The sequence below is a fragment of the Oreochromis aureus genome, linkage group 20, assembly GCF_013358895.1.
Source record: "Oreochromis aureus strain Israel breed Guangdong linkage group 20, ZZ_aureus, whole genome shotgun sequence".
Taxonomy (NCBI): domain Eukaryota; kingdom Metazoa; phylum Chordata; class Actinopteri; order Cichliformes; family Cichlidae; genus Oreochromis; species Oreochromis aureus.
Window position 1 is genome coordinate 10,185,459 of NC_052961.1, and position 11,601 is coordinate 10,197,059.

Sequence of the window (11,601 nt, forward strand, 5' to 3'; positions counted from 1 at the left end):
GACATTTAGGATATTTCAACACACTCCATGATGAACAGTTTAGCTTTTAACTGTTGTGCAATATCCTCCCTTTCCAGCACATCACCCCACGAAGAATGCTACACCCACATTTAAATAAGACATTGTTGTACTCTATGTTCACGACAATGGCTTTAAGTGGTTGTGGCTTGGCTTTAATCCCCAAGGCCAATCAGAGAAACAAAGCAATGTTTCAGAGAAGCTCTCCATTGTTTGTCAGCAGGGCTCTTTGCTCCCGTTGCTCTCGTCCTCTCTGCAAGCGCTGGCACAGACTCTCTCAAACATTCTCAGCATACTTTCTTCGATGACCCCTTCGTTTTCTGCTGGAGCCCCACTCAGTCTTTCCCTGCTTCTGGCTCACATGCTGACAGGCAACAGGGAAATTCCCACACAGGATGACCTCTGTGCTTCAGTGTTTAGCCCGGCCCTCCGTGTCCGCATTTTACCGTCAATGGGCAGTGTCTGACCGTAAACTCCTCATTGCATCACAGCTCCTCCAATTGGTCTCCTATAATCCAATACAAACACACAGGACACGATCACATTATACACACACACACACACCTGTTATCCCACTGCTCACTTTGTACTAGTTGTTGTGAAATTGAAGAATTTTCCCATATGTGAGTCATTCCTATTTGTTAGCAGTTATTTGTTCCTCAAAACAATTTGTTATAATGTTGTAACAGATTGTGCTTTTCCTTAAATAAACTTGAAGAACCCTTAAAATTTAATTTATCTTTAATTTATCCTTTTTTCTCATTTGTTTTTAAAATCTCAGCTGACTGCAGCAAGAGCACGCTACATGTTTTATATCACACAGAAGGTTGTCAGAGTGAATTTATTACATTATAATGAAGCAAAAACGAACAAACAACATTTAAAAAACTACTGATTATGATTGTGATGCAGTGTTTGCTGCATGAAATACCTTCACAACCAGGGTATTTTATGACATATGATATGTGTTCAGCTATATAAGGAGGTGACTGTGGCTCAGGTGGTAGACTGGATTGGTAAATTGATCCCTGACTCCTCCAGTCCACACACTAAAGCGTCCTTGGACAAGACGCTGAATTCAAAGTTACCTCCGATGCAACCATCATAATTTGTGTGAATTAGAAAGTGTTGAGGCAAAGATAAAATCTCTGTGTGTCTGTGTGAATGAGACTTGTAATAGAAAGTCCTTTTAGTGCATGACTGAGTAAAAAGGTGCTATACATATTTAGTCAGTGATCTTGCAGCACATTTAATGTGCTGCAAGATCACCATCTGACAAAACTAGATGGATCTCTGGGGAAGTGTTAAAGTATTTGTGTTAATTTTTCACTTTTCCACTGTCAGAACTGAGCAGACCAAAAATATTAATCACATTAATAGATTAATAGTTTTAATTCTGTCATATTATCTCACAGACTGGTAACTTGTTCAGCACATTCCCTGCCTCTCGTCCTATGTCAGCAGTTTCATAAGAGCCAGCCGCCCAAGCTGGATAAGTAAGTGGATAGAAAGATGTTTTTTAAGTCTAGTATTGTTGTTGCTGCCTGTAGATGTTGCTTCATATTAGTAACCATCATAATCAGCTTTGTCATTGAGTTACAAAATGCAAAACAACACATAACAATGATATGCTTGATTTGCTTCTGACTATCAGTAGAAATCAGGCTGAAGCTTGTTTGGTTCTTTTAAACAACAGCTTGAAAACTGTAGTTTCATCTTTATTTGCTTTTTTAACGTGAAAGGCCCAATAATTCCCTAAAACATCTGGATACTATAGTTTTTAGTAACAAAATAATTCAAGCAGATCTTCATTTGTTAAGGAATATTTCCAGCTATTGATTTATAGCAGCAGGATGATGCATGTGTGTCTCTATAACATTAGTTTTAGTTTTTGAAGTTTTACGGTACAAACATATAGCTAACCTATATATGAGCACTGAAGTATCTCAAGGTACTATAGTGGGGCCATTTTATTTTCCTTTTGCACATTTGTGTGTTTTTTAAATTTAATTTAAAAAACACCTTAAAACAGACGCACCTTTGCTGAGCATCTTGAACCCAGTGACCCTAGCCCATGGAACAAATTTGGCCTGCTTTAAAATTTGGACCACCTTGTCGAAGCTGTGGTCTGTACGCATGAAACTAAACAAACAGTCATACTTCCACTGTGCCTGCAAGTTAACAAAGACTGCAACAGAAAGAAAAGTTCAAGGAGAAAGAGGGAGACTGAGTATCTTTTATCTGTACCGAGTGTGAAGAGAGAATTTTTGTTTTCAGAAACATCTTTTCTGGTATTGTTTTGCTGTTTTAATCCTCACAGCAGCAAACAGTGAGTCACAGACCAGGTAGGCATCAGTCAGAGTCGTGGCAAAAGGGTAAATGATCAAAGAGCTTTTACTTTTCCTGGATCAGTGTTGAGGGCGCTATATGGACGAAACTGTATATGAAATGGCTATATGAGATACACATTATTGATTAGCTGTGTAAAATACGTGCTCTTTTGGGCCCTTGATATGAATCTCATTTCCAGGTATGTCCCTCAAATAAAGCTGGGTATAATTTTACGTGCCTGCCTTTATACGCTTTCTAAAGTTTACTATCTAGTAACTAAACAGAAAATACTTTTTACATTAAAAAAACTCCACCACATTTCTTCCATATTATGAGACCTGTACTTTAAATTTGCAAGAAGTCGTTCCCATGTTTCAAAGTGTTGCCTCATTTCACAATGCGGCCAACCATAACTACAACTAAATCAAGATTCAGGTAACACCCAGTTTGGAGAACTTTCTTTGACTTGCAGTTGATTCATTGAGCAACGTTTGAGTAATGTGGGACTCTTAAATACTGAGAAATCGCTCCTGCCGAAATATCTGTACCTTAGGCAATCCTTCTAGTTTTAGTCTAACTTAATCCTAAAAAACAAATATCCATTAAGCTATACTACTATCGCAACACATTTCCTTAAAAAAAAGGATTGATTTTACAAAAGCGTCCACAAAATTGAGGAACTGAAGTTATTACTGAAGGACAATGCCACATGACACTTTTGACACAAGTGACAAACTTCTGAGACTCGAAAGCTTCTGAGATTGGAAATGGAAAAAAACAGGACATTTATATAGAGCTTTTCTGTTTTTATTGACCAGTATAAGAGGTTTAAACTATGAGCCACATTCACCCATGCACTGCCCTTTGTATTCTTATGTATTATCTTCTTATATATATATATATATATATATATATATATATATATATATATATATATATATATATATATATATATATATATATATATATATATATATATATATATATATGTATATCTAACAAACTAACTCAGTGATGGAGAGGACACAAATTTGTATTTAAACCCTTTCTAAGTCTTCAGAGTGGGTATATAGAGAAGACCGATCTGGAAGATGGATTTAGTGTTTTGAAGTTTTGCACTAAAAACATAGACCCTCTAAGTTAACACTAAAGGCAAACAATTATCAGAACTGAACCAAAAGTAGCCAAACCCTTGCCATTTTTAGCAACAATGAAAACAAATAAGTAAAGATGATTTTGATAATGATTTTGCCTTTTTATTTTTATTTTTTAATTACAGTTCCTCCTCCTAAGTGAAAGGCACACCGGATTTCCGGACCATGACTTGTAACGGGAAGCCAAACCGCCTGAGATACGGTAAACGGACCAGAACATGATCTGTCTTGAAGTGAACCAAGATTTCAACATCTTAGTTCACTTCTGCAATTTTTTTGCTGTGGATGACTGTGAAAATTGAAGACTGACGTGCAGAAGTGACTTGCGGTCACTACACAGCAAGCCTCCCTGCCCTGATCTTGCATAAGAGTAGGCCATCCTTGCAAAACGAATGCTGGCTTAATTATTCGAGCAACCTTTGTGATCAAGAAGAGTTTATCCTAATAAACTCTCAATGTGTGAAAACGGAGAGCATTCAAAATTTACAGTACAAAAAACAGTGATGATTAGGGAACTAACTTATACATCTTTATTCACATGAAACCTGAAAAGACTTTCATTTTCAGCGGTAAAACTATTAGGGAAAATCCACTTGAAAATAATTTTAAAGTTTTTAGAAAGTCACAAAGTTTATTTACTTCAAAAAGCATATTTTCATCTTTACATGCAGTCTTACAAAACATTAAAATGCAAGCGATTTCTGAGTCTTCTTGAAATTTGTGGTAGATAATTTATTTGCATAGTTTACTTTTAAAGTAAAAAGGCCATAATGCAAAAACATCCAAGTAAAATTTTAAAAACAAACTGCATGTACATTTTTACCAAGAAACAGTCACTAATTATTATTAGCATGTATATGTAAAATATTAGATTGTGTCTATTGCCTGTCACAATAAAATAAGCCTATAGATGTCCAATGACTGCATAAATGAGAAAGCAAGTTAAACAAGTTAGGTAAATTTCAACTGTTTGTTTATTTAGTTAGTTATTTGTAACCACTGAATAGGAGGCAGCCGTACAGCTACTGTAGGAACTGTTAACCAATCAATAGTCAAAAAAGAAAATAGTCAAGAAATGAAGAAACAGAAATATGCATCTGAGCTCTTTTAAACAGTCAAGACTTCATCACCACTTCATCGGAGAAACTGACTCTAGGTATGACTGCATGCACTTCACTAAAGTAGGAATAAAAAAAGAAAAGGAAAGGAAACACAACATCCCACTAATCTGTAAGGTGATGAAGTTTATATCAATATTGAAAGTTCAGTCTAATGCACTGTTCCTCAAAGCTGCCCACCAAAACTTTCCTAGATTACCAGACATATGAATCGCCATGCACACAAAGCAAACATCCTGTTTTATTCTGACGACCACTCCTTGAAAATTTTGAATATTGTGGAAGTGAAAATTTGTCCTCTGATGTACTCGGTGTGTTTAAGAAATTCCACTTCCATCTAGAGGTGTATCGATAGTACTGATACCAATGCGGGTATTGGTATTGGATCGATACTGGACCTCTGAATTCAGTATGTAGCCCGCTGAATTGTGTTAAAAAAACATGTAAAGAAAAAACAATACCTCAAACTGTTTGATTAAAGCCTGACCCTTTTTGTGGTGACGGTCACGTCTATTTTATTTATAGCATAAAGCACATATAAACAACAAAAGCTGCCCCACTTTTAAAATATACGCAATGCTGAAGGGTGTGTTTTCATGTATTAACTCATTATTGTAAAAAGTAAAACTCAGTGATTCATCTCACAAATCATGGGACACTGCTCTCCCCCATGTAAGTGGCCTTTTCGGCATTGGTAATACTGGGCTTGTATTTACTTGGTAATAGATTGATACCAAAATTTGCAGTATGGCACAGCGCAAAAAAATATGGCGTCATCTGTATTACAAAAGCCCAGCTTAAACCAGTTTAAACAGGGAGTTGAAACCATGGGGAGGACATATGCCTCTGAGGCCGAGGGAGAATAATATAATAATGAAACGCTGTACAGCAAAAACTCTCGGCTGAAAAATCATCAAATCACAGACAGCAGCTCGGATTATCATAGTAGTAGTGGTGTGTAGGCTTTGACTGACATGATTACTCAAGAGGAAACAGGGTGTGTTGACGTGGGTGGCAGCCATGAAAACATTTCACTCACCCACACGACTATGTGGCCATCCTCACGTTCACGTACCCTTACCTTTCACCTCATTTGTAACAACAGCTTTTGGTAGCACAGACTCAGCGGTACACAACACCACACGCAACACTTTGGCATCTTTTTTCTTTTTTTTTTTTGTTCCTTTCCACCGTTTCTATGAAGACAATATCAACAACAAACCCAAAGGAACACAGTGATGACATCTGTGGTGAGGCAGGTCAGCCAGCTTTGTTTACATGTCGACCATGTGTCGACGTCAAAGTCATCGCTCCTTGCTGCGTTCAGCAAGAGGAAGGATGTGGAGCTTATAAGCGGGGAAGCACCGGCTCGAACCTCTTATTTACGCTATGACCTACATGCATGTTTTTTTACCCTATTATAGTTGATTAGTATATGTCACATCAGTGAGAGTGTCGGTTGGTCCCAGCAACAGCAGCCGGGGGGGTGGGGGGGTGGCAGGAACAGGAACAGGAACTGCTCACGGCTGAATGTCTCAACAGAAACAACCAAAGGCATCAGCCTGTCAGAGAAGCAGCAAAAACAGAGCTTTTCCATTTAACTTAAAAACAACGTTTGTGCTTGGTTTGCAGAAAAATTACCCCCTGCAACTAACACATAAAAACACAATTTGACATGTTAGCGTGTAAGCTGTGCAGCTGCTTGAGGGAGAGCTGCAGGGGTGTAATCCAGGGTTTTTCCAACCTCAGCGTCAGGGTGACTTCAAGAGGTCACAAGTTAACCTCGAGGACTCATCAGATGATGAGATGAGAAGAAATGCAAAGTTCTGCTATATCCAGTCTTTTTTCTCACATCTTTGCTGCCTTAAAACATTACATCCTTGTATTTGTTGCATACCTGTTTGATCTTCTCATGTGGTTTTTGTTTAAATAGCTACTGGGGGAAATAGAGGGGAAGTATCTCTGGGGTGGAAGTGGTAACTGTTTTGTGATAAAGGGCCCCAGTTACACAAAGCTTACAGTCAGAGGTCATAAATCCTTGTCCTTTTTTCCCCTTAAAGCAGGGATATTGAACTCATTTTACATCTAAAGAAGTTTGACTGCACATTAAACTCCTGAAATATCTTAATATAAGTTAAAGAAGAGCAATTTCAACAGTGCGTCTCAGATTTTCTACATTATAAAGAAGCGCTGCTGTAATAAATGAAAAAAATCAATCGGCACGAGTCTAATGTCCTATTTCATATTTTCACATTTGCCCCATGGGCCGAATTAGAGCGTTTGCAGGGCTGATTTTGGCCCCCGGGTCTTAGGTTTGACACCCCTGCCCTAAAGGAAATGTTAAATACGAAGCACCAGCAGCTCATTACTAATTACCTATTTCCAAAAAGAGTTCAGACTTTGTGTAAAATGGAGATAAAAACAGAAGTCAAATCATTTTAAGGGTGTATTTAGGCGAAGCAATAAGAAGACAACATGTGAAACCCTGAAATGGAAAACATTTGTCTTTCGATTAGAAATTAGCCTCTTTTTTTTTTAATGTTCTCTTTGAATTTGATGCCAACAACAGGTTTCAAAATAGCTGGGACAGACACATGTTTACCGCAGCGTTGCATCATCTCTTATTTTAACAGCCTGTAGGCGTTGAAGAATGAAAGAGATCAGCTGCTGTAGTTCTGAAAGAAATGTATCAATGAAGAATGGAAAGACGTAACATTTCAGCTACTCAGCAGTTTGTGGGGTTTTTTTGTTTTATTTAAAATGCGCCCTATGTTTACAGTTGGTGACATTTCTCGACTCTTACTACTACTTTTACTTTTATGGCGCAAGTTTGGGTGCCGAGATAAGATAGCATGCAGGCTTGGTGGCAAATATTTCAACATTTGGTAGTTTGTCTCACCACTTCATGTTAAAAATACTCCTTAAGTATCTTCAGCAGAGGATATTTAGACATTTCTCATGTTGTTTGGCATACAGTTTCCATGTATGCCAAGCAAATTGCTGAGAGCAACAGCTCTGATTCTTTTGAGGGCTTTGTTATCCCGTACCCTCTTTCTTAGTTTTGCAATAAGTCTTCTTTAGGGTGAGGGTTAGACCAAGTCATAGCAGGATGTATAGGAGTGACCATCAGACGACACTGATTTGTCTGAGTGACAGATAAATCCTTATTACCAGCAGAGTGGTACTTCTCTCACTGGCACTTTTTGTATTTTGGTTTTGCTTCCAAGCGTGCAGAAGAGGCAGTCATCTAAACATGTATGTAGGAGGACACCTTCAAGAAAGGTGAAAGGTGTCAGAAAGGAATAAGGAAAAGAATATGTGAACAGGTTTTGACTGGGAACGCATCTGAGAAACCAGTGTTAGACTGATCAGTACGCTTCATACATTTATGACCCAAAGAAGGCTGTAATGTTTCTGGATGTTGTTTATATATGCTTTGTTTTGAATTTTTGAGTGGACTTCGTTTAGTAACACTTGTTTTTGAGAGTCTTCCTGAGCCTTTAGGGCAGTGATTTCCAGCAGACTTCTGCCTGGCTTTACTACAGTCCCACTGAAGGGCCTGAGAATCATGTTCAGACAATATTGATTTAGATCTGGCATCACCGCTGGCACTGCATCAGTGGAAAAGAGATTTGTTGCCAGTAAACTAAGGTGTGAGTTGTTCAACCAGATTTTCGTTTTGTTTTTTGTTTTTTTAATCATTTAACGTCAAAAGGAGCCGGTTGAGGTGGCTCAGCCATCTAAAAAGGATGCTGTCTGGACGCCTCCCAGGTGAGGTTTTACAGGTGTGTCCAACCAGGAGGAGCACCCGCAGCAGACCAAAGACATGCAGGAGAGGTTACATCAGTGTTTTCCCTGGAAGAGCTGGAGGAGGTGGCTGGAAAGATAGATAAAACGAGCTTAAATCCTTCAAACTAATCACTGTGTTTAAATGTCTTGATGCATTCTCAATCATCCAGGAAAGTAAATCTCCAAAAGTTGAATCTGTTCATCTGGACGTAGCGTTTTGTGGACGTAACGTTTCTCCCACAAAACGCTACGTCCAGATGAACAGATTCAACTTTTGGAGACTGTGTTTAAATGATGTGTAATTTCTTTTTTTCAATTCAGTTCAATTCAATTTTATTTCTATAATGCCAAATCACAACAACAGGCAATTTATATTGTAAGGTAAAGACCCTACAATAACACAAAGAACACAGAAAACCTCACCAATCATTTGACCCCTATGAACAACCTCTTTTTTGGAAGTAAAAACTCCTTTTGAACAGGAAGAAACCTTTAGCAGAACCAGGCTCGGGGAGGAGGTGAGCGGATGAAGAATTTTCTTCTGGCTTTTATGTTTCTAATGTATTTCCAGCTTTTAAAAAAAAAAACAAAAAAAAAAAACAACTCCATTGCAGTTTAGAAAGACTAAAGAAAGACTAAAGAAAGACGGAGCCGGTGTGTCTGGCTCTGCCGACTGGTAACGAAAATCTTTTGCCTCTAAAGGTTACTAATTAACAAAAATCAAACTCTTCAGACAGCTGTCAATATTTTCAGTCTAACTCCTGGCACAGTGTAGTTTTTACAGTTAGATGAGATATGTTTATCAGTGAGCTTTAGAGGTGCTGGAAGGTTGATTTTATTACCTTTGGACAGAGATAAACTGTTTCAGTCTTCTCTGGTTCAGCCAACCCCTCTAGCTTTCTGTTTGCTGGTAGCTGCCGTTCACGAGAAAGTAAATTTCTAATACTATTATTGGTAGAGTGTTTCTCAAACAGTGGAGTGCAGACCACCAGGGGAAATATATAAAAGAAAAATAAAGTGAGGTAAAGGATATTAAACAAGCAAAAGTTAACTTACAATTTAAGTAAAACTCAGTAAGTAAAGCGTGAAAATTGGTCATGTGTGAACATTTTTTGGGGCGTACCAGAAAAAAACTTCAGAGCTTCTGTTTTAAATGCAAAAGGGTTAAACTCGAGACCCACAAGCCAAATCTGTCCCTTTGCAAATTTTAATCTGGCCTGCTTATAGCTGTGGTGTGCACACCAAATTAAACAAAGAGCCGCACCTTCATAGCACCTGACAGCTAACAAGGTAACACACAATCCAACCAAAAGGCAGCTGAGGTATGAGACTGAGTAGGTCATGTGAAAAGAGGCCAGTTTAGGCATTAGCCATGAGGCAGTTTCTGTTTTAAGAGAACATTGTGTCATTAAGGAAGCAGTTGAAAGAAGAATAATTTTGATGTTTAACTGAAAAAAAAAAAGGCATTTACAACAAAAAATTATTCTTCCAGCTAAATCTCAGAGTGGGAAGTTTTATTCTTACATCCAACTGGTTCCATGCCTAAACTGTGTTTTGCAGATGAAAAGTCGAGACGTTCTGGAGAACGACTGTGCTATCATGTTGAGTCCTGTAAAACGGGCTCGGTGAGACTTGCGGGCATATGAACGGGAACAGAATGAAAGATCCGCTACTTTGCTTTGACATCAGGGTGTATTTTTAAGTGACCCACAGGGCAGGTAGCTGTCTGTCAGGTTTGTGAAACAGGTTGCTGTGGGCTGGCTGTGTGGTATCCCTCTTATAGTTTAAACACACAACTTTGACTAAAAGTTATAAAGTCTAAAAGACTTTTTTGCGGGCTGATTGAGGCCTTTATGTGGTCCAAAATGTACATGAGAAGCATAAATTATCAGTCATTAAACTCTATATGTGTGGCCCTTGCTATGCTTTTCATTTCCTGGTGTGGCCTCTTCAGAGAAACTAAATTTGACACCTGTGCTTTAACTGTGTGATTTTTTTTTTTTTTTAAATTTAATAAACTTGTTTTTAAAGCCCAAAAAGGAATCGTGACTATTTGTATCTTAAATGTTGTGGAAATTTGAGCCAAGTTGCCTTTCATGACAGGTTAACACTGAAAGCTTTGTCTTATTCACTCTCCTGGGTTTTTGGAGTTTTGAAATAATAAGGGCATGAATAGACATGATACACCTGATGACAGTGTACTCACACGTTGTGGTATTGAGCTCCCATTGTACAGCGCTGCCGAGTGTGGTGACTCAGACTTCTGCAGAGTCACTCTTGGAAAGATCTGACTCTCCTCTTATTCAGGAATTTCCTGATCCCTGCTCGGCTCCCTGTGAAAATGAACTGCAGGCTACAAGAGAGACTTCCAGTCAGCCATCGCCCCACCCACCCTCACAGCTGGCCAGCTATTGGGAAGTTCCAGGTTAATAACTAAACTGAGGACACATGCTGAAAGAGTTGGCCAGGCAGGGCTGATATCTTTTTTTGGTCAGCTGTGAATGTGGAGTCAGCATTGTGAAAATTTAGGCTGAGTAAGGAAGCAGAGCGATAACACAGTGCACTTTTGACATTTGTTTAAGCCTGTCTGTCTCCCTCCCTCCCTCTTTTTTTCTTTAAGTTTCTCACTAAAGTAAAAACATCAGAAAATGTAGGCCCAGATGACATATATAGATAGGAAACACAATCAAAGTGACATTTAACACATTTCTAATATTAAAATAACAATTCATTTTCAACACAAACAGTGCATGAGTCACAGCAGAGCAATCAGATTAGAAAGATTGTAGTTTCAGTTGAAACATTTGCGGTTTTAGGACTTCCGGTCACACCTTGATTGTAGTTTTCCTAGTGGTGCGTGTTCTTTGCCTTGACGTCAGCAGAGCCGTGGTTGGGAGTGCTATTACTCACTCACTGTTTAAAATGCATTCTTGTACACCACGTACAGCACAGTGCCTGTTTCTTAATTTCCCAAACAGGAAGTTCTAGCCAAGACTGTTGCCAAATCATCTGCGCTACACCCCTGTGGTGAAGTTTACTCAAGAAACGATGCATCTCTAGACATGTTTAATCTTCTTTTAGAGTTTGATGGCCATTGTTGTTTAAGATTTTACACTAGCAGGAGCAAAATCTCGTTATTTAGGAACCGCAAAGTTTGTTAATCACAAACTGTACAGTATTGTGGTTTTATC

At 38.4% G+C, this 11,601-nt stretch overlaps 1 long non-coding RNA gene across 1 annotated transcript; it reads right to left on the reverse strand.

Annotated features, from left to right (window-relative positions):
* Positions 1 to 4,459: 4,459 nt before the first annotated feature.
* LOC116317169 lies at positions 4,460 to 10,769 on the reverse strand. Its single transcript, XR_004199236.2, has 2 exons — positions 10,617 to 10,769; positions 4,460 to 8,498 (listed from the first exon to the last, which is right to left on the reverse strand). It is a non-coding gene; the product is annotated as an uncharacterized LOC116317169 (long non-coding RNA).
* Positions 10,770 to 11,601: the final 832 nt, after the last annotated feature.